The sequence below is a fragment of the Elephas maximus genome, chromosome 7 (genome assembly GCF_024166365.1).
Source record: "Elephas maximus indicus isolate mEleMax1 chromosome 7, mEleMax1 primary haplotype, whole genome shotgun sequence".
In the NCBI taxonomy this organism is placed as follows: Eukaryota; Metazoa; Chordata; class Mammalia; order Proboscidea; family Elephantidae; genus Elephas; species Elephas maximus.
The window spans coordinates 31,347,992-31,370,283 of NC_064825.1; the positions used below are offsets into that span (position 1 = coordinate 31,347,992).

The 22,292-nt window shown below is 39.5% G+C and overlaps 1 protein-coding gene and 2 pseudogenes across 1 annotated transcript in view; 1 reads left to right on the forward strand and 2 right to left on the reverse strand.

The window, feature by feature from the left end:
- The window catches only part of LOC126078921 (tripartite motif-containing protein 43-like), a 458,981-nt gene that overhangs the window by 166,901 nt on the left and 269,788 nt on the right, over positions 1–22,292 (reverse strand). The gene's annotated exons all lie outside the window — the stretch shown is intronic.
- The window catches only part of LOC126078781 (G-patch domain and KOW motifs-containing protein-like), a 32,938-nt pseudogene that overhangs the window by 6,731 nt on the left and 3,915 nt on the right, over positions 1–22,292 (forward strand).
- Positions 15,138–22,144, reverse strand: LOC126078834 (tripartite motif-containing protein 43-like; annotated as a pseudogene).

Sequence of the window (22,292 nt, forward strand, 5' to 3'; positions counted from 1 at the left end):
ACAGAAAAGCCACCTCCACCCCTTTGCAACAGCTATACCCCCCCACCCCTTGCAACATCTAGTCTTCCACTTTGCAGGAATGTCTTACTCTGTACATCCTTGAGGCTTGCAGGTCCCAAAGGCGACTCCCAACTCTACCCTCCTCACCTGTTTGTTCCCCATGCACCCAGGCATAGGCTCAGCTGTGTCCCTTTCCCATAGGGACACTGTCCTTGCTAAATCCCTACTGTCTGACTCCAGAGCCAGACCTCACCTATTGTCCTATCCCTGGAAGACTGAAACCAGAGAAACTGCAAGATATCAGAGGAGTCAGGCAAACGGATGGTGGCCTCGTAGGTGCCTACCCAGCTACTCACATGCTGCCTCGTCCTGGCAGTTCCTCCTACTTCTCAGAACCTCCCTCCATCTTTTACCTGACTTAAACTGATGCCAGGCCCTAGTGTCTCTGCACACAAGGCCTTGATCTAGAAACTCTTGGGAGGGAGTCTGAGCTGCTTCTCCAGAACCTATCGCAGGGATCTAGTATCAGTAGAGGAACCCTGGTTCCACAGTGGTTAAGCTCTTGGCTGCTAGGCAAAATGTTGACAGTTCGGCCCGCCAGCAGCTCCGAGGGAGAAAAGACCTGGCAATCTGTTCCCCTAATGATTACAGCCTAGGAAACCTTAGGAGACAGTTCTACTCTGTCGTATAGCATGGGTATGAGTCAGAATCCACTTGATGGCACACAACAAAAACAGCATCAGAAGACCCAAATTCTGTGGAAAGAAGTTTATCTCAAAATTAGCCATGTTACGTAAAATCCTCATTTGTCAGTTTCCTTAGGCAAACAATGATACCAAATTCTGTGATTCTACAGCTTGCAATTTCCCAGATTTGATAATTACGGCGGGTAAACAGGGAAACATTACGGTCCTTCCACTCTCCCTAAAGTACATCAACCTTTGCCTCTATTCATTTGTTAAGGTATGAAATGTATAAAATTGACTTCTCTGATACTCCTATTCATGATTCTTTTGCAGGAGAAACTGTTAAAGCAAACCAGGTCTTTATGGAAAAAGAGCCAAGAAAATCAGAGAAATCTAAATAAGGAGAGACAAATAGCCAGAGAGTGGAATGTAAGCATGAGACTGTTTTCTGCAGAACCAGCTGTGACACACTTGCTGGATTTTTGTCCCTTAAGAACTTGAGTTGAAATTGTGGTGTTCCTTGAGATACTGTGAGTGGTTTATCAGTATGGAAGAGTACGGTAATCTGCCTTTCTAATGTGAGGTAGCATGAATCTTAGCTAAGAAAAATAAACCCTAATATATCAGCCACTTCTCAAAAACAAAACAAAACAAAATCGAACATGATGAAAAGCTAAAGAAAAGAACAAAGAAAGTGGGTGGAAGAGAGAATGAATAGATATATATGGGAAAAGATACGCAAAAGAATGAGAATTAATATCCTTAAAATGGTAGGGCAGAATGGAAGCCTGTGGCATTAGATAGGAGGAGAAAATCAAATTGAGAGACAAGAAAGGCAGAAACAAGGGTTAGAGGATAGATACCAGTTTGAAAGCCTGGTTAGGAATTGTAGGAAGATCTCATCTCGTAGCTTCTAATTCTGAAGTATGTAACATTTGTGTAAAGAAAGGAACAACTTCCTCACAAGCATTCCGTCTCCAGCTGGGCAATATGGAGAAATTTAGGAAGAGCTAACTTTTACTTCTTCCTTCCATTTCAAAATCCTAGATTTGAATTGCCCTTGTTCTGGGGCACATTGCCCTTTGGAGATAAGTCCTGGGAAAGACCACTTTGCAGACAGCTGACCGTTGTATCACTACATTCTGTACTCACGTCCTTCTCTTTATTCATTCACCCTCAGGTTTCTGAATTCATTGAGAATTGTTGATGAATTCAGATTCTATCCACATGTTGTGCTGCGATTATCCTTAGAGAGGAAAGGAAAACTCAATTTACCAAAAAACCATGGTGCTGGGTGGGTGGTACCTTCTGAACTTGCTCAAACCTGAAGACTAGGTTGGCAGAACCACCAATTTGCAAATAATTCTAAACTTTTCTTTTTATTCTCTTCACAGGATTTGGGAGATGTATTGACAGGGTAAATGTGGCCTTCACTACAAATTAGAGCTCCATGAGGGCTGTGAAAGAGACCATGGTGTTTCTAACAATGTGAGAACATAATTTGTAGAAGGATTAGATATTTTCTGTGCAGGCACGTTGTGTATGTTTTACTGCTCCATCTGTCACAAATTAGCATTGTTTCTTCCCTGCGACTCAGGGAAGTATGTGTTGCAAGGCTCAGTTCATAAGTGGCTAGAAGACAACTACCTATGGTTTTAGGTTTCAAACACATAAAGTTATTGAAGTGAATGGACTAGTTTATGCCAGGTTGTGGGTGAGAGAGGCAAGTACCTCTGAGGGGCAGGAGAAGGAAGCAGGCAGAGAAGAAAGAAGGATTCTCTAAGAATGGTACAAGCCCATCACAGGATTGTGGAGACACAGCACGATATAAGCAATGGGTTCTGATGAAACATTTTCAGTTAATGCTGGCATCTTCTTTTACATACTGTGATGACGCATTTGGCACCTGAAAGATTAACCGATTCTCCCCCTTGCAGGGGTGGTGAGTCCATGCAGCTGCACATGCCCCAGCCTGAGAACCCAGCGCTCAGTGCCAGACCCATCACTGGCCTGATAGACAGGTTCAGCCAGTTCCGAGGCGAGTGTCAGCCCAGTAGTGGGATCTCATACAGTGTCCTTCAGTTTTGGTTTTCTATGGGCATTCTTTCCCTCTTTATTGATTCTTGATTTAGGAGAGAACAGCCTGTGAAAAGACATTTATAGTTGTATTTGCCACATGATAATATGGAAAATATCTAAATGAAAGTTAGGGAAAGACTAAATGTGAGTCAGATCTGTAAGAAATTACTTAAAAGTGAGAGGAAACGATCTGAAAAAGGGCTCCTTGAGAGCTAGAACCATTCTCAGATACAACGTCAATTACTTGGTTTGTCATACAGACCTGAATATTACTTTAAAAACAAATTTCAGGTTAAATGCAGTTATTTGAAAAAATTTTTCCGTTAATGTTTCTTAGTAATTGAATTTGTAATAATGTATTTTAATTAATATGATCATGAAAATACACGCATAAACATAAAAAAGCAGTAGGCAGAAAACCAGAATCTATGAACAACAATAAAGTTGGTGCTTGATGAGGCAGCATGCAGAGCTCCATGGTAGACCCAAACCAGGGGTTTAGCCTAGCAGGCAGAGAAAGACTAGGCCTGAGATGGAACCAGGGTTAAAAGCCAGAAAATGCTTAGTAGGAGACCCATTCTAAAACGCATACTCAAATACTATTCTCAAGTTTAAATTTGTTTGCTAAACAAACATTATAACATGCCTGGAAAGCAATCACCATTTATTTATGTCTGAGAAAAGGGATGGTGGAGGTAAATTATAGTCTATGGACTGCCATCAATGGACAGTTCTGGATTTTAATGTGTCATGAAAAGCAACCATCCCGAAGATGGCATGACCTCCCTCCCTTGTACATGCTCTGATATTTTAGGACTTTTTTTTTTTTTTTTTTGTCTATTGACATTGTTAGGTGTTTTTGTCTTCTGCACATCCACTGATACTCCTCAGTCTGATATTTTCAGGCTAGAACTTCCCTTATAGTCCTGGCCTATTTTTCCATTGACACTCTAGATACAGTGACCTTCTCATTCCATAGGAATTTAAAAACTGATCTTGACTGGGAGATGCTCTTCTTTCCACAGTGGAAATCTCTTTCAATTATGAAATAAGCAGTCAGAATATCATGCTGTTTGATGAAGTGAGAAGTTAGTGGCTTAGTCATGAGCTTCAAGAGGTACCTTTTCCTTCTGGAAGATCTAACTGCTCTGCTGCATGGGGATCCCAGGCTTTCACCTCTGGAAAACTCTACTGGGAGACAGATGTGGATGACTCTTAGGACTGGGCTGTTGGAGTTTGTAATAAGGATTCTTGGATAAGGAAGAACTGCTCAGTGATCGAGTCTGAGGACATCGTTCTTTTATGCGTGAAGGAGGATAATCGTTATCATCTCTTCACCACGTCCCTAATGCTCTCTCAGGATGTAGAGAAACCATGGGGCGGATTGGTGTGCTTGTTGATTTTGACAATGGAAGTATGAGTTTTGTTAATGTTGCCAAAAGTTTCCTCATAGAGAGTTGTATTATCCCCTTCAACTACCCGCTCAGGCCTTTCTTTTACACTGACCTCATATGATCAGGGAGAAGTCAGGAACCTGGGAATGCCATATCTGAAGGAGCCTTTCTCCATCAAAGCTAATCAACACTTCATTGTCTCTTAGGTTGTTCTACTTAATGTAACATTTGGTTGTTATTAATTAGGAATGTAGCCTGAAATGCAAAACTGCGATGATTTAATATTTTTAAATGAAAACGTCTCTAGTGGCCCATTACCTGGAATAAATATGGTTATTCACCTGTATTATGAGCTTGCTGGAATTACAAGAATATATGAGTGCAATTCCATCTTAAGGCTGCAATACAAAGTCATCTTTTATTTTCTGGCACATTCTTTTTTTTAAATCTGGCATGAAAATAATTGTTATCAAGTTCTTGACTCTCCCAGTGAATATTTTAATTTCAGTCCCTGGGGGACTATGCTGGGGGTAGAATTCTAGAAAGAGCCTGTAGGGGATTTCCTACAGCACAATACCACCCCCTTGAGGAACTCCGTGCAAGTAAGGCTCTCAGAATAATGAGATGATTGAGCAAGGGGGTATACACCACTTTCGACTGAATATTTCTGATGTGAGCAGTTTTGTTCCATCTTCCTGCCAGAGTTGGCAGGAAGACATGTGTGAAACTATGGCCCCTTCCTTCTAGAGGGAACTGTCCTCTGGACCCCTGTGCTGAACTGGGGTGGGAGGGAAGGTAGGCACCTTCCGGGGGGGGGAGCTACACTTCTGATGACTCTTTTCTACTCCCTGAAGGAAGGAGTTGGCCATTCCCTGAAATTTGGCAGATTCATGCTTCACCTGTGTTTCCATTTCTATATTTAAACTCTGAGCTGCCAGTGAGATTTTTCTTACTGAGTCTAAAACCTAGAAATTATTATTATTTTTTTTAATTCACATGCATTATTTGAATGAACTGTTCCTTACAGTCAGTCTCCGCTGACTTTAGGCACTGGCTTTCTAAGCAATGTCTTCACTTATTCTGGGCACAAGTCTCAGCTCTTTCCTACTGCTCCAGGTGCAAGTGGATCTCATCTTAGAATACAGTAAATTTGTATATATCTACATCTACAGGGTCATTATGAGTCAGAATCGGCTTGATGGCAATGGATGGGTATATCTGAATCTGAAGCTGTTTGTGTGTTTGTGAATTCATGTACCAGTACCATACTGCTCTAATTATTTTAGTTTACTGGTATGTTTGAAAATCTGTCCAAATCTAGTGCCCTCTCGTTTTTTTTTTTTTTTTTTTAATTTTGGAAACTTCCTGTCTGCCTATTTTTTATTCTTATGAATATTAGTAATACATAAGTAGTGGTATCCTTTTTATGGAAAACTAATTGGGTTTTGTGTATTTACACTGCTCCTATCTTTGTTGTTGGTGGTGGTGCCATTTAGTCTATTCTGACTCATAGCAACCCTATATACAACAGAAGGAAACACTCCCAGTTCCCGAGCCATACTCACAATCATTGCGATGTTTGAGCCCATTGTTGTAGCCACTGTATTAATCCCTTTCAAGGAGGCTCTTCCTCTTTTTTGCTGACCTTCCACTTTACCAAGCATGATGTCCTTCTCCTAGGACAGCTCCTTCCTGATAACAAGTCCTAACTATGTGACAGGAAGTCTAGTCATCTTTGCTTCTGATGAGCATTCTGGCTCTACTTCTTCCAAGACAGATTTGTTCCTTCTTCTGGCAGTCTATGGTATATGGGATATTGTTTCTGAACACCATAATTCAAAAGCATCTATTCTTCTTTGGTCCTCTTTATTCACTGCCCAGCTTTCACACGCATATGAGGCAACTGAAAACACCACGGCTTGGGTCAGGCTCACTTATTCCTTAAAGTGAAATCTTTGCTTTTTAAAACTTTAAAGAGATCTCCTACAGCAGATTTGTCCAATGCAATGTGTCGTCTGATTTCTTGACTGCTGCTTTTGTGGCTGTGGATTATAGATCCAAGCCAAATAAATGCTTGAGAAGTTCAATCTTTTCTCCATTTATCTTGATGTTGCTTATTGATCCAGTTGTGAGGATTTTTGCTTTATATTGAGGCGTAATCCACGCTGAAGGGTGTGGTCTTTTATCTTCTTCAATAAGTGCTTCAAATCCTCTTCATTTTCAACAAGCAAGGTTGTGTCATCTACGTATGTCAGGTTGTTAATGAGGCTCCCACCAATCCTGATGCCCTGTTCTTCTTCATAATCCAGTTTTTCAGATTAATTGCTCAGCATACACATTGAATAAGTATGGTCAAATGATACAGCCCTGATGCACACCTTCACTAACTCTAAACCGTGCAGTATCCCCTTGTTCTGTTGGAACACCTGCCTCTTGGTCTAAGTACAGTTTCCCCAAGGGCATAATTTTAAGTCTTCAGGGATTCCCATTCTTGGCACTGTTATCCAGCTTGAACTTGAATATGAGCAATTGATGTTCCATTCCTCAGTGGACCTCTGTCTTGTTGGGACTGATAATATTGAACTTTTCCATTGTCTCTTTCCACAAATGTAGTTGATTTGATTCCTGTGAGGTCCACATGTTTACTCACCATTTCTGTTGTTGAAAAAGGTATTTACAATAAGGAAGTCATTGGGCTACCAAAATTTGATCATGTGATCTCCAGCATCATTGCTATCACCAAGGCCATATTTTCCAACTACCAATCCTTCTTTGCTTCCATCTTTTGCATTTCAATCACCAGTAATTATCAATGCATCTTGATTGCATGTTTAATCAATTTCAGACTGCAGAAGTTGGTAAAAAAAATTCAATTTATCTTTGGCCTTAGTGGTTGGTGTGTAAATAGTCTTATTAACTAGACTTCCTTGTATGCTTATGGATATTATCACTGACAGAGTTGTACTTCAGGATAGATCTTGAAATGTTCTTTTTGACAATAAATGTGACGCCATTCCTCTTCAATTTGTCATTTCTGGCATAGTAAACCATATGATTGCCTGATTCAAAATGGCCAATACCAGTCCATTTCAGCTCACTAATGCCGAGGATATCCAGCTTTATGAGTGCCATTTTAGTTTTGATGATTTCCAATTTTCCTAGATTCATATTTTGCACATCCCATGTTCTGATTATTATTGGATGTTTGCACTTGTTTCTTCCCATTTTGAGTCCTGCCACATCAGTAAATAAAGGCCCTGAAGCTTGACTCCATCCGTGTCATTAAGGCAGACTCTACTTTGAGAACGCAGTTCTTCCCCAGTCGTATTTTGAGTGCATTCCAAACTGTGGTGCTCATTTTCCGGGACTATATCAGACAATGTTCTCCTGTTCTTCATAAGGTTTTCACTGGCCAGTTTTTTCAGAGGTAGACCCCCAGGTTCTTAGTCTGTCTCAGTCTAAAAGCTCTCCTGAAATGCACTAACGACTAATGGCAAAGATGAGCAAATTGAATATTTTTACCAACTTCTGTGGTCTGAAATTGATCAAAATTATCCAGATGCATTGATAATTACTGCTGATTGAAAATGGAAAGTTGGAAGCAAAGAAGGATCAGTAGTTGGAAAATATGGCCTTGGTAATAGAAACGATGCCAGAGATGACATGATAGAATTTTGAAAGACCACCAGCTTTTTTTGTTGTTGGTATTCTTTTTTTTTTTAATCGAACTTTAGATGAAGGTTTACAGAACAACCTAGTTTCTCATCAAACAGTACATACATTGTTGTATGACATTGGTTAACAATCCCATGACATGTCAACACTCTCCCTTCTCAACCCTGGGTTCCCTATTACCAGCTTTCCTGTTCCCTCCTACCTCCCATTGTCTGCCTCAGGGTTGGTGCACCCCTTTAGCCTTGTTTTGTTCCATGGACTTGTTCAACCTTTGGCTAAAGGGTGAACCTCAGGAGTGGCCTCAATACTGAGCTGAAGAGGTGTCTGGGGGCCGTACTCTCAGGGTTTCTCCAGTCTCTGTCAGGCCAGCAAGTCTGGTCTTTCTTTTTCAGTTGGAATTTTGTTCTACATTTTTCTCCAGCTCTGTCCGGAACCCTCTATTGTGATCCCAGTCAGAGCAGCCAGTAGGCACCATCTAGTTGTACTAGACTCAGTCCGGTGGATGCCGTGGTAGATGTAGTCCATTAGTCCTTTGAAGTAATTTTTCCCTTGTATCTTTAGTTTTCTTCATTCTTCCTTGCTCCCGAAGGGGTGAGACCAGTGGAATATCCTAGATGGCCACTCACAGGCTATTAAGACCCCATATGCTACTCACCAAAGTAGAATGTAGAACATTTTCTTCATATACTCCGTTATGCTAATTGAGCTAGATGTTCCCTGAGTCTATGGTCCCCACAGCCCTCAGCACAGCAATTTGGTCACTCAGGGAGTTTGGATGTGTCTATGGAGCTACCATGGGCTTGCCTTGTACAGGTTGTGTTGGCTTCCCCAGTATTGTGTACTGTCTTGTTCACAAGTTCACCAAAGTTGCTGCTTGTCTATCGTCTATTAAGCATTTTTCCATCCCTACCTCTCCCATCCCTTGTCTCCATCAAAAATTATTCTTTTTATGTCTAAACCGTTTCATGAGTTTTTACAGTAGGGGTCTCATACAATATTTGTCCTTTCGTGATTGACTTATTTCACTCAGCATAGTGTCCTCCAGGTGCATCCATGTTATGAGATGCTTCACGGATTCATCGTTGTTCTTTAGTGTTGCATAATACTCCACCGTGTGTATGTACCTCAGTTTGTTTATCCATTCATCTGTCAATGAGCATCCAGGTTGTTTCCATCTTTTTGCTATTGTGAACAAAGCTGCAATGAACATGGGTGTTCATATGTCTATTCGTGTGACAAATCTTAATTTCTCTAGGATATATTCCTAGGAGTAGGATTGCTGGATCATATAGTATTTTTATTTCTAGCTTTCTAAGGAAGTGCCATATCATTTTCCGAAATGGTTGTATCATTTTGCATTCCCACCAGCAGTGCATGAGAGTTCCAATATCCCCGCAGCCTCTCCAACATTTGTTATTTTCTGTCTTATTCATTTGCGCCAGTAATGCTGGGGTGAGATGGTATCTCATTGTGGTTTTGATTTGCATTTCTCTGATGGCTAGAGATCTTGAGCATTTCCTCATGTGTCTGTTGAGGAAATGCTTAAATGTCTTTGCTGAAGTGTCTGTTCATTTCCTTTGCCCATTTTTTGATTGGGTTTTTTGTCTTTTGGTCATAGAGGCATTGGATTTTCTTGTGGATCTTAGAGACTAGATCTTTGTCTGGTTTGTAATAGCCAAATTTTTTTTCCCAGTCTGTAGGTTCTCTTTTTACTCTTTTGGTGAAGTCTTTTGATGAGCATGACTCTTTAATTTTTAGAAGATCCCAGTTATTGACTTATCCTCTGTAGCTTGTGTGTTGTTGATTGTGATTTGTATCCTGTTAATTAGGGCCTCTAGTCTTGATCCTGTTTTTTCTTCTATGAACTTCACAGTTTTGGGCTTTATATTTGGGTCTTTGATCCATCTTGAGTTAATTTTCGTATATGTTGTGGGGTATGAGTCCTGTCTCACTTTTTTTCAGATGGGACATCCAGTTTTGCCAGCACCATTTGTCTTTTCCCTATTTGGTGGACTTTGGGCCCTTGTCAAAGATCAGGTGACCATAGGTGGATGGATTTACATCCGGGTTCTTAATTTTGTTCCATTGGTCAATCTATCTGTCATTGTACCAGTACAAGGCTGTTTTGAGCAGATTCTGAGGTCTGGTAGTGTGAGCCCTCCTACTTTATTCTTCTTCTTCAATAGTGCTTTACTTATTTGCGGCCTCTTCCCTTTCCACATAAAGTTAATGATAAATGTTTCCATCTTTTTAAAGAATGTTGTTGGTATTTGGGTCAATATTGCATTGTATTTGAAAACCACTTTGGGTAGAATTGTCAGTTTCACAGTGTTGAGTCTACCTACCCCTGAGCATGTTTTTCCATTTATGTAGATCTCTTTTGGTTTCTTGTGGTATTGTTTTGTAGTTTTCTTTGTATAAGTCTCTTACGTCCCTGGTTAGATTTATTCCCAAGTATTTTATTTTTTAGGGGCTATGATTTTTTTTTTTTTTATGATAATTGCTATTGCTTTCCTGATTTCCTTTTCATCATTCTTTTTATTGCTGTATAGGAATCCAACTGATTTTTGTGTGTTGATCTTCTATCCTGCTACTCTGCTGAATCTTTCTATTAGTTCCAGTGGTTTTCTCATGGAGTCTTTTGGATTTCCTAAGTATAGTGACGTATCATCTGCGAATAGGGACAGTTTAACTTCCTCATTACCAATCTGGATGCCCTTTATTTCTGTTTCTTGCCTTATTGCTCTAGTTAGAACTCCCAACACAATGTTAAATAGGAGTGGTGATAAAGGGCATCCTTGTCTTGTTCCCATTCTCAAAGAGAATGTTTTCAAGTTCTGTCCATTGAGAATGATGTTGGCTGTTGGTTTTGCATAGATGCCCTTTATTATGCTGAGAAACTTCCCTTCTATGCCTATTTTATTGAGAGTTTTTTTTATCAGCAATGGGTGTTGGACTTTGTCAAATGCCTTTTGTGTGTCGATTGAGATGATCATGTGATCCTTTTCTTTCCTTTTATTTATGTAGTGGATTACGTTGATTGACTTTCTAATGTTGAACCATTCTTGCATAACTGGAACGAATCCTACTTAGTCATTTTTTTTTTTTTTTTTGATATGATGCTGAATTCTATTCGCTAGAATTTTGGGGGGAATTTTTTTGCATCTATATTCATGAGAGATATTGGTGTGTGATTTTCTTTTTTTGTGGTGTCTTTGCCTGGTTTTAGTATCAGAGTTATGCTGGCTTCATAGAATGAATTTGGAAGTATCACTTCCTTCTCTATGATCTGTAATAGTTTGAGTAAAACTGGTGTAAGCTCTTCTCTGAATGTTTGGTAGAATTCTCCAGTGAAGCCATCTGGGCCAGGACTTTTTTTGGTTAGGAGTTTTTTTAAATTACTTTTCCAATCTCTTCTCTAGTTATAGGTATGTTCAGATTTTCAACATTTTGTTTCAGTTTGGGTAGGTAGTATGTCTCTGGAAATTTGTACATTTCCTCTAGGTTTTCAAATTTGTCAGAGTATAGTTTTTCATAATACTGTGTTATAATCCGTTTTATTTCAGTTGTGCCTGTTGTAATGCCTCCATTTCCTTTCTTAATTGGGTTATTTGCATTCTCTCCTGCTTTTTTTTTTTTTTAGTTTGGCCAGTGGTCTGCCAACTTTGTTGATCCTTTCAAGGAACCAACTTTTGTTTTGTTGATTCTATTATTTTTCTATTCTCTGTTTCATTTATTTCTGCTCTGGTCTTTATTATTTCCTTTCTTCTGGTGGCTGTGCATTGCTTTTGCTGTTTTTTTTTCCTATTTGTTCAAGTTGTGTAACTAATGTTTTGATTTTGTCCTTTTCTTCTTTTTGATGTGTGCATCTAGTGCTATAAATTGACACCTAAGGACTGCCTTTACTGTGTCCCAAAAGTTTTGGTAGGATGTGTTTTCATTCTCTTTTGATTCCAGGAACTTCTTGATTCCATCTTTGATTTCTTCTATTACCCAGTGGTTTTTCAGCAGGGTGTTATCCAGTTTACATATAATTGATTTTTTCCCCTTACTTCTCCTGTTGTTAATTTACATTTTGATGGCATTGTGGTCAGAGAAGATACTTTGTATTATCTCAATGTTTTGGATTTTGTTGAAGGTTGCTCTGTGGCCTAAGATGTGGCCTGTTCTGGAGAATGTTCCATGTGTGTTGGAAAAGAATGTGTACTTTGCAGCTGTTGGGTGGAGTGTTCCATATATGTCTATGAGATCAAGTTGGCTGATTGTGCTCTTCAGCTCTTCTGAATTTTTGTTGATTTTCTTACTAGATGTTCTGTCCTTTACTGACAGTGGTGTGTTGAAGTCTCCTACTATTATTGTGGCACTGTCAATTTCTGTTTTTAGTGCTGTTAGAGTTTGTTTTATAGATTTTGGACCCCTATCATTGGGTATGTAGATGTTTATTATGGTTAAGTCTTCATGATGGATCATCCCTTTAGTAATTATATTCTTTGTCTTTTATGCTGGATTTTGTTCTAAAGTTTATCTTATCTGAAATTAGTATTGCCACTCCTGCTCTTTTTTGGTAGTTATTTGCTTGATATATTTTTTTCTATCCTTTGATTTTTAATAGATTTACATCCTTGTTTCTAAGGTGTGTCTCTTATAGAGAGCATACTGATGGATCCTGTTTTTTTTTTTTTAATCCATCCATCACTTTTTTATTACAAATAACTTTTTACAACATAAACCATCACTATATGCATGGACCTTGCTGGATGGAATACATCGGAATTAAATCTACTACATTTCTGGAGAGACTATGGAGAAGCTCAATATCATCACTTAGAACAAGGCCAGTGGCAGACCACTGAACAGGCCATGAATTGTACATGTGCAAGCTCAAGGTGAAGTTGAAAGAAATTGAACAAGTCCATGAGAGGCAAAGTAAGATGGTCAGAATCCCACCTGAATTTAGAGACCAGCTCAAGAATACATTTGGTGCATTGAACACTAATGACTAAAACCAGAGAAGTTATGGGATGACATCAGTTACATTATACATGAGGAAAGCAAAAGGGCATTAAAAAGACAGACAGAAATAAAATACAAAAAGAAGATTTCAAAGGATGTCTTGAGAAGACAAAGTAAAGAATTATATTGAAATATGCAAAGACCTGAAGTTAGAAAATCAAAAAGGAAGAACATGTTCAGCATTTCTCAAGCTGAAAGAACTGAAGATAGAATTCACATCTCTAGGTGTGATACTGAAGGATTCTATGGGAGAAATATTGAACCACTCAGGTAGCATTACAAGAAAATGGGAGGAATACATAGAGTCACTCTATCTGAAAGAATTGGTCTACAGTCAACTATTTCAGGAGGTAGCCTATGATCAAGAGATGATAGTACTGAAGGAAGAAGTCCAAGCTGCACTGAAGGAAATGGCAAAAAAAAAAAGGCTCTAGGAACTGACAAAATACCAATTGAGATGTTTCCACAAATGGATGCAGTGCTGGAAGTGTTCACTCCTCTATGTTGTGAAATTTGGAACAGTTTCCTGGCCAACCGAATGAAAGAGATCCATATTTGTGCCAATTCCAAAGAAAGGTGATCCAACACACAAGTAAAATTTTGCTGAAGATCCTTCAAAAGCCGTTCCAGCAATACATCTACCGGGAACTACCAGAAATTCAAGCTGGATTCAGAAAAGGACATGGAAAGAGGGGTGTCATTTCTGATGTCACATGAACCTTGGCTGAAAGTAGAGAATACAAGAAAGATGTTTACTTTTGTTTTATTGACTATGCAAAGGCATTTGACTGTGTGGATCATAAAAAATTATGGATAACACTGTAAAGAAGTGGAATTCCAGAACACTTAACCATGCTTATGAGGAATCTGTACATAAACTAACAGACATTTGTTTGGACAGAACAGAAAGAGGGATTACTGTGTGGTTTAGAGTCAGGAAAGGTGTGGGTCAGGGTCGTATCCTTGCAGCATATTTATTCAATTTGTGTGCTGAGGAAATAATCCCAGAACCTGGCATCAGGATTGGAGAAAGGCTCATTAACAACCTGCCATGTGTAGATGACACAACCTTGACTGCTGAAAGTGCAGACTGCTTGAAGCACTTACTGATCAAATACTATAGCCTTCTGTATGGACTGCATCTCAGATTAAGAAAACAAAAATCCTCACAACTGAACCATTAAGCAACAACATGATAAATGGAGAAAGGATTGAAGTTGTCAAGGATTTCAATTTACTTGGGTTCACAATCAATACCCAAGGAATCAGCAGTCAAGAAATCAGATGACATATTGCGTTGGGCAAATCTGTGGCAAAAGGCCTCTTGAAAGTGATGAAAATCTAGGATGTCACCTTGAGGATTAAGGTGCTCCTGACACAAGCCACAGTGTTCTCAGTTGCCTCATATGCATGTGAAACCTGGACAATGAGTAAGGAATACCAAATAAGAATTGGCGACTTTGAATTATGTCGTTGGAGAAAAATATTGAACATATCATTGACTGCCAGAAGAAAGAACAAATCTGTCTTGAAAGAAGTACAAGAATGCTCCCTAGAAGCAAGGATGGTGAGGCTTTGTCTCAAGCAGTTTGGACAAGTTATCAGGAGGGATCAGCCTCTAGAGAGGGACATCGTGCTTGGTAAAGTGAAAGGTCAATGAAAAAAAGTATGACCCTCAAGGAGATGGATTGACACTGTGGCTGCAACAATGGGCTCAAGCACAGCAAAGATTGTGAGGTGGCACATGACTGGGCAGTGCTTCCTTCTGTTGTACACAGGGTTGCTATGAGTCAGAGTGGACTTCCTGGCACCTAACACCAACAAGGGTGAATTGTTGAGTATGATTTTACTAGATCATGATGAAGGAGTAGAATATTTCAGACTGACATTTGCACTGTAGATAACCAAGTTTCTTGATGATGCAAACACTGTGTTCCTGCATTAAACTGTTAAGATGGAATCCCAGTCATATACTCTTGTAACTCTAGCCAGCTCACAAATGAGGTGAATAAAAACAGTATGTGTTTCAGGAAAAGGACCACAGGACTTGATTTTAATTGAAAGGAAATTAAGCCAACAAATTTTGCATTGCCACACCAGCTTTATATTTACCAATGATAAAACAAAGTTATATAAAAATGGAACAACCTAAGGGAGAGTAAAATATGATTGATCAGCTTCAACTGAGACAGGCTCCTTCAGATATGGAGTGCCCAAGTTCCTCACTTCTCCATGATCATGTGTGGGCTCCTTCAGATATGGAGTTCCCAAGTTCATCACTTCTCCATGATCATGTGTGGCCAGTGCAAAAAAAAGGCCGGAGCGAGTAATTGAAGGAGTAAGCGGGGTATTCCCATATGAGGGAATTTTTGGCAACATTAACAAAACTCACACTTCCACTATTAAAATCAACAAACACACCAACTTCCCCAGAGGTTTCTCTATGTACTGAGAAAGCACAGGGGAGGTGGTGAAAAGATGGTAACCATTATCCCCCTTCACACATAAAAGAAGAAATGTGTCCCCAGATTCAATCACTGAGCAGTTCTTCCTTAGCCAAGTATCCTTACAGACCCCTATAGCCCAGTCCCAAGAGCTGTCCACATGCATCTCCCAGTAGTGTTTTCCAGAGGTGAAGGCCTGGTCTCCCCATGTAGCAAAGTAGTTGGATCTTCCAGATGGAAAAGGCACCTCTCGAAGGTCATGTCTAAATATCAAACTTCTCACGTCATCAGACAGCATGATATCGTGACTGCTTGTTTCATAATTCAAGGAAATGTTCACTGCGGAAAGAAGAGAATATTCCAGTCAAAATCAGTTTTTAAAGTCTTACGAGATCTAGAGTGTCATTGGAAAACCCACCAAGACTTTAAGGGCAGCTTGGTTGGAAAATGTCATTAGATTCAGGGGCTACCAGTATATCTGCAGAATTAACAAACACCTAATCTCAATGGAAAAAAATCACAAAGATTTTTTACATTTCACTTTCCATTAGAAACAGAAGACCTTCCCATAAGGCCTAGTCATTGCTATGAAATTAACTTCAGTGCCCCTCTTCAGGGGAAAGATCCTTAGAAATAAATAATTGGTGATCACTTTGCCAGGCATACTATGATACTCCAGTTAAGGAAACAAATTCCAATTAAGAATAAAAAGATCTAAATACATCTTCTTGGAAGAAGTTTTCTACTAAGAATTTTCTGGATTTTATTCCTGCTTTCACCTCAGGCTTGGTCTTCATCTGCATGCCAGTCTAACCTCCCTGGTTTAGGTCTGCTATGGAATTCTGTATACTGTCTCATCAACCACCAACTTGTTTTACTGTTGTTCTTCACAAATTCTTATTTTATGCCTTTCATTATTTTATGTTTATGGACAAAATTTTCTAGCTATATCAACTACAATGTGCATTATTACAAATTCAATTACTAAGAAGCTTTACAGCAAAAATATTTAAAAAATTACAATTTGCCAACTGTTATGGGTTCAATTGTGCCTCACCAAAATATGTGTCACAAATCCTAACTTCTATGTCCGTGTTTATAATCCCACTTGGGAACGGATTATCTCTGTTGTGCTAATGAGGCAGAATTACTGTAAGATGTCTTGAGTCAATCTTTTTGAGATATAAAAGAGATTAAAAAGCAAGCCAGCAAGCAGAGGTGGGAGAGGAAAGACACCATGCCAAATGAAGATCACCAAGGAGCAAAGGAATAAGAACTTCGCAGGGCAAACAGAGGGTAAGCCTTCCCTTAGATCCGGCACCCTAAATTCCAACTTCTAGCCTCCTAAACTGTGACGAAATAAATTTGTGTTTGTTGAAGCCCCTCATTTGTGGTATTTCTGTCATAGCAGCACTAGGTAACTAAAACATCAATCCTATCACCATAACTAACTGTACTTTAGTTAAAACTTGAATGCCCTAACTAAATATGCAGTTCTATATGACTAAATGAATGAATAACTGGTATTTTATCTCAGAATGGTTCTAGGAGCCCCCCTTTTTTTTCACAGCTTAAATATATATTTAATTTTTTTTCTACTGAACACTTTTTTATTGTACTTTGCCTGAAGGTTTACAGAAGAAGCTAGCTTCTCATTAAACAGTTAGTACACATATTGTTCTATGAAATTGGTTAACAACCCCACGACATGTCAACATTCTCCCTTCTTGACCTTGGGTTCCCCATTACCAGCCTTCCTGTCCCCTCCTGCCTTCTAGTCCTTGCCCCTGGGCTGCTATGCCCCTTTAGTGTCATTTTGTTTTATGAGCCTGTCTAACCTTTGGATGAAAGGTGAAACTTCAGGAATGACTTCATTACAGAGCTAAAAGTGTATCCAGGGGCCATACTCTCAGGGTTTTTCTCCAGTCTCTCTCAGACCAGTAAGTTTGGTCTTTTATTGTGAGTTAGAACTTTGTTCTGCATTTTTCTCCAGTTCTGTCCAAGACTCTCTATTGTGATCCCTGTCAGAGCAGTCAGTGGTGGTAGTCAGGTACCATCCAGTTGTACTGGACTCAGTCTGGTGGAGGCCATGTTAGTTGTGGTCCATTAGTCCTTTGGACTAATCTTTCCCTTGTGTCTTTAGTTTTCTTCATTCTGCCTTGCTCCCGAAGGGGAGGGACCAGTGGAGTATCTTAGATGGCCACTCACAGGCTGTTAAGACCCCAGATGCTACTCATTAAAGTAGAAAGCAGAGCATAGTCTCTATGAACTGTGTTATGCCAATGGAGCTAGATTTTTCCTGAGACCATGGTCCCCACAGCACTAGGAGCCCTTTTTGATTGTTTCCTGTTTCTCATTGTCTAATTTATTACAGGCATGAATCACATTTATCCTTTCACCAGCTTTCATTTAGATTTTTTCATGTTATCCCAGGGCCACCATGACTATAAATGTCTCTTAGGAGGCTGTTCTCTCCTAAATCAAGGGTTAATAAAAAGGGAAGCATTGGGAATAAAAAACCAAACCCATTACTGTCAAGTGGATTCCAACTCATAGTGACCCTACAGGACAGAACAGAACTGTCCCATAGGGTTTCCAAGGAGCAGCTGGTGGATTCCAACTGCAGACCTTTTTGTTAGCAGCCAAGCTCTTAATTGCTCTGGCACCAGGGCTCCATATTATCCAAAGAAAACCATTATTGAAGGACAATGTATGGGGTCCCATCATTGGGTTGCCACTCACCTTGGAATTGGTTGAACCTGTCTATCAGTCCAGTGATGGGCCTGGCACTGAGTGCTGGGTTCACAGGCTGGAGCATGTGCAGTTGCACGGACTCACTCCTACAAGGGGAAAGATTCAGGTAATCTTTCAGGTGCCAAAGGGCTCATCACAGTATGTACAAAAGATGTCAGCATTCAACAGAATAATATGTTTCATTGGAACTCCTTTCTGATATTGTAGTGTACCTCCATGATCCTGGGAGAAGACTGTGCAATTCTTAGGGATTCTTTCTTTTCTTCTGTCCCTGCCTCCACCCCCTTCTTATCATAGATGCCCGTCTCTCCTCTAATGCCTGGGAAAGCTAGTCCATGCACTTTAATATGTTTATGATTTTGAAAACTAAAATCATGCATAGCTGTTTTCTAGTGACTTCTGTGTTGAACCCTACAATGTATATCTCCATGAGCACAGAAAGACAAAACAAAACTAAATCCTGATAGAGTGGGCTAGAAAATTATATTCAGTAAAACACACACAAATACATGCGCTCACATAAACACACATGCACACGAAATTTACTATCTCAATAACTTCATTTTGGTAGAAACACTTTGATCTCTTTACTAGCTCTCATGGTGCTCTAGTTTGCATTGAAGGCCAAACTTACCTTGTCCATGTGTCTTCCAAATTCTGTAAAGAGAAATAAAAGGAAAAACTCAGAATTCTTCAGAAATTCTTTTTTTTTTATGCCTAATCTTTGGATTTGGGAAATTTAAAAAAAATATCAAACCCTCCTTTCCTCCCCACCGCCCCCCACCCAGGATTTTATAAATGTCCTTTACTTTTCCTCTTTAAAGGAAAATCACAGTACCACACATTGACAGAAAATAAATTCTCGATGGCTAAGGGCTCTGAGGGTGAGCAAAGACAGAGCAGGACATGAGTAGGGACTGCATTGCTAAAACCATCAGTTGTCTACAAGGTGGTCTTTTCACAGGGCTTGTTTCCAAAGGGTAACGTGCCTCAAAACGAGCACAACTCAAGCCTAGGACTTCCAAACAGAAGGAGGACAGGAATGCTAGCTTTTCCTCTTGGTCATATTGCCCACCTGGAGACAAAAAGGTCTACAAATAAGTTGTTCCTTTCTGTTGGATAGAAAAGTGAATTAAATAAAGAGAATTGAGAAGGGAAACTACTCTCACAATTCCCCAAAGTTTTGTTGTTCCTGGTTAGGATAAGAGTTGAAGTTTATATCATATTCACTTGGACAATAATAGTCTTGACAGGAGCAGAAGATGCAGAAATAAGATTTTGGTTTGAAATATGTAATGGAAGTCAAAGATGTGAACTTGAACTAATATCCTCATTTCTTACCTGGAGCAGCTCCACGTCTGGTTTATGGCACAAATTCAGCAGCTCCTCAAACATTTCTCTTAGGTGGTTTTGTTTTTGAACCATTGTGGTTTGACTTTTCTTGAGTTGCTGTAAAATCCTTTTGCGTTCACTTTTCAGTCCCTCTAAATGTTGTTTTTCTTCCCTGTGGAGAACTGGATCCAACTTCCGATACTGATCTCTGATCATGTCTCTCCGTAGGCATATATAATCCTGCAGGGACACGGATTTCCTAGATCACACACCCAGGCTGCCTTTATCCTTCACCACTTAAACCTCACTCATTTTTCTTTGATTCATGATCATGTAATCCACCAACCTACAAACATGTTAAATTCATGTCTTTCCACTCACCAGAAACCATGCTCATCCCTCTTTCCTTACTTTATTTTTCATTCTTTGTTAACTACAGAAACCCATCCTTTCCTCAAAACACTATAATTCACTTCTTAAGTTCCCGAAATTTCTGTAGAAATTTTTTTCAGAGTTAATTTTTAAAATACGTTGTTGTTGCTAGGTGCTACTGAGTCGGTTCCAACTCACAAGGACACTATGTACAACAGAATGAAAAACCGTCTGGTCCCAAGCCATCCTACCCTAACGATCTTTATGTTTAAACTTATTGTTGCAGTCACTGTGTAAGTCCATCTCATTGAGGGTCTTCTTCTTTTTCCTGACCCTCTGCTTTACCAATATATGTTCTCTAAAATATGAAAGATTACATGTAAAAAGATAAATTTACGCTTGATTATTTAATATTCTCATCTGTTACTAATTTAGCCTCTGATCATAAATTTCCTCAATCCTAGCCTGATCATTCACTCTTAGCAGAAATGTTGCCTACTAGTCTGAGGATTAGAAATCATCAGACAAAACCTCCCTAAAATTCCTAATCCCATACCCTCAATCTGATTTCTCCCATCACTATCCCTTGTTGCCATGGATGGGATTCCTTCCTAGTAATGAGTACTTAAGCCTTCAGGGTCTCATTTTGTCCTAACATTATAGGAACATTAACCCTTCCCCCATTCTATGACCCCTGCCAATACCCATGTATTCATTCTCTCCTCACCAAGTCCTTTTCTTTCTCTTTTCCCCCAGTTTTTCAACGTGTTGAAATTTCTCCCAATTGATCCTATATGATTCTCTAGCTACTACATTATCGCTTTTCACTATCACAGGTACACTTCCTAAATTGCTATTTAAACCTTTTTCTCCCCATGGCCGTCTTTATACTAATCAGTATGACATACCTGTAGTTCCCCGTTATGTACTGTTTCATTTCTAGATTTCACCTCTGTCAGAAATCTCTGCTTGAAATGTCCATGGATTTTTTACACTTGTCTTTTAAAACTCAAATCGATTGTGAACCTCTCTCCAAAACTTTTTCTCAACTCCTGACCAACGGTTTTTGAACTTCTCCAAATCCCTGCATGTGCCTCCATTTCAGCACTTTTTGCACTTTGTTCTGATGGCCTTTTTCTCCCTTGATTAAAGCTCAAGTTCTCAATAGGTAAGGTCCCAGCATGTCTTTACCAAGCTGGTTATGAGGAAAACGTGGTCTCATGCTTACCATCCACAGGTTGATTATTCTGCACTCCTCATTTAGATTTCTCTGATTTTCTTGGATCTTTTCCCATAAAGACCTCATTTGTTTTAAAAGCTTCTCCTGTAAAAACAAAAATACTGAATTAAGCACCAACAGAACAAATATTATAGATTTCAGACCCTTACTGACAGCTAAAGACCAGGGATGTTAGATGAACATACTTTCGGGAAAGTGGAAGGGTCATGTTTCACTGGCTACCCGATAGTCATCACTTCTGGGAGTTTCAGGCTATAGAGCCACATAAAGTAATGAAACAATTTTCCTGAGAAAAGTGTCAAATAAAGGCTTTATGTAATGTAATTAAATTTCCTATAAATATCTTGCTAATTCTCTATACTATTATCCTACATGTTTGTCCAGGATTACTAAATATGCTTCCAGTAAAAAAAAAAAAAAAAAAAAACCACTTGTTAAACATGTAATTTTTGTGGCCAGGAGCTATTTCTAAAAATGTGAGTGTTATGGTGTCCTGTGCTTCACTTTGCATAATTAAATTAATAATCATTAAGCGAATTGCCCTGCCACTCGAATACAGCCTCTGTGAAAGCAGATTTCCTTACCTATTTTATTCACAGCTTTACCCTTCCCACCTAGAACAGTAGCCAGCACATATAAGACTCCCAGTGATGAGAGAATTAATCATAATCATGGCACTCATCTTCCTTATACTCTCTTAGCTCTATTATTCTCCAGCTTTCAAAGGCTTTCAGAAGCATCACTTACCCGGTACTTCTCAACAGCGTATTCAATGGAACAGTGTCTGTGAGCCTCGTGCTCCTGAGAGGAAGAACAGAGCAAACAGAGTAGGTTCTTGCTCTCTTCACAGAACATCTTCTTTATCTCCTTGTGTGTCCCACACATCTGATCCTCAGAGCTCAGGAACTGGCAGAGACTGGCTTGTCTAGCCAGGGACACCAGATTCTTCACAAGAATATTGGATTTGATGTCTGTCTTCTTTGATGTTTCCCCACATAGAGGACAACGGGTAGTTTTGGCTTCTTCCCAGGAAATGTATAGACAGGGCCTACAGAAGCTGTGCCCACAGCCTATGGTGACAGGGTCTGTAAGGTAGTTCAAGCAGAGGCAGCAAGTGAGTTCCTTTCGGAAGGCTTGGGAGATGTTGGAGTCCATTTTCCTGAGGGAAGAAAATCAGGAGAGTTTGTCATTTGCCCCAGAGAGACAAAAGACTAAGCAAACTTTTACTCCAATTGTGATTCAATAATATACTTATGTCTAGGCCTGATATAGTTTCTTTTACTAATGACAAAAACTGGAAACT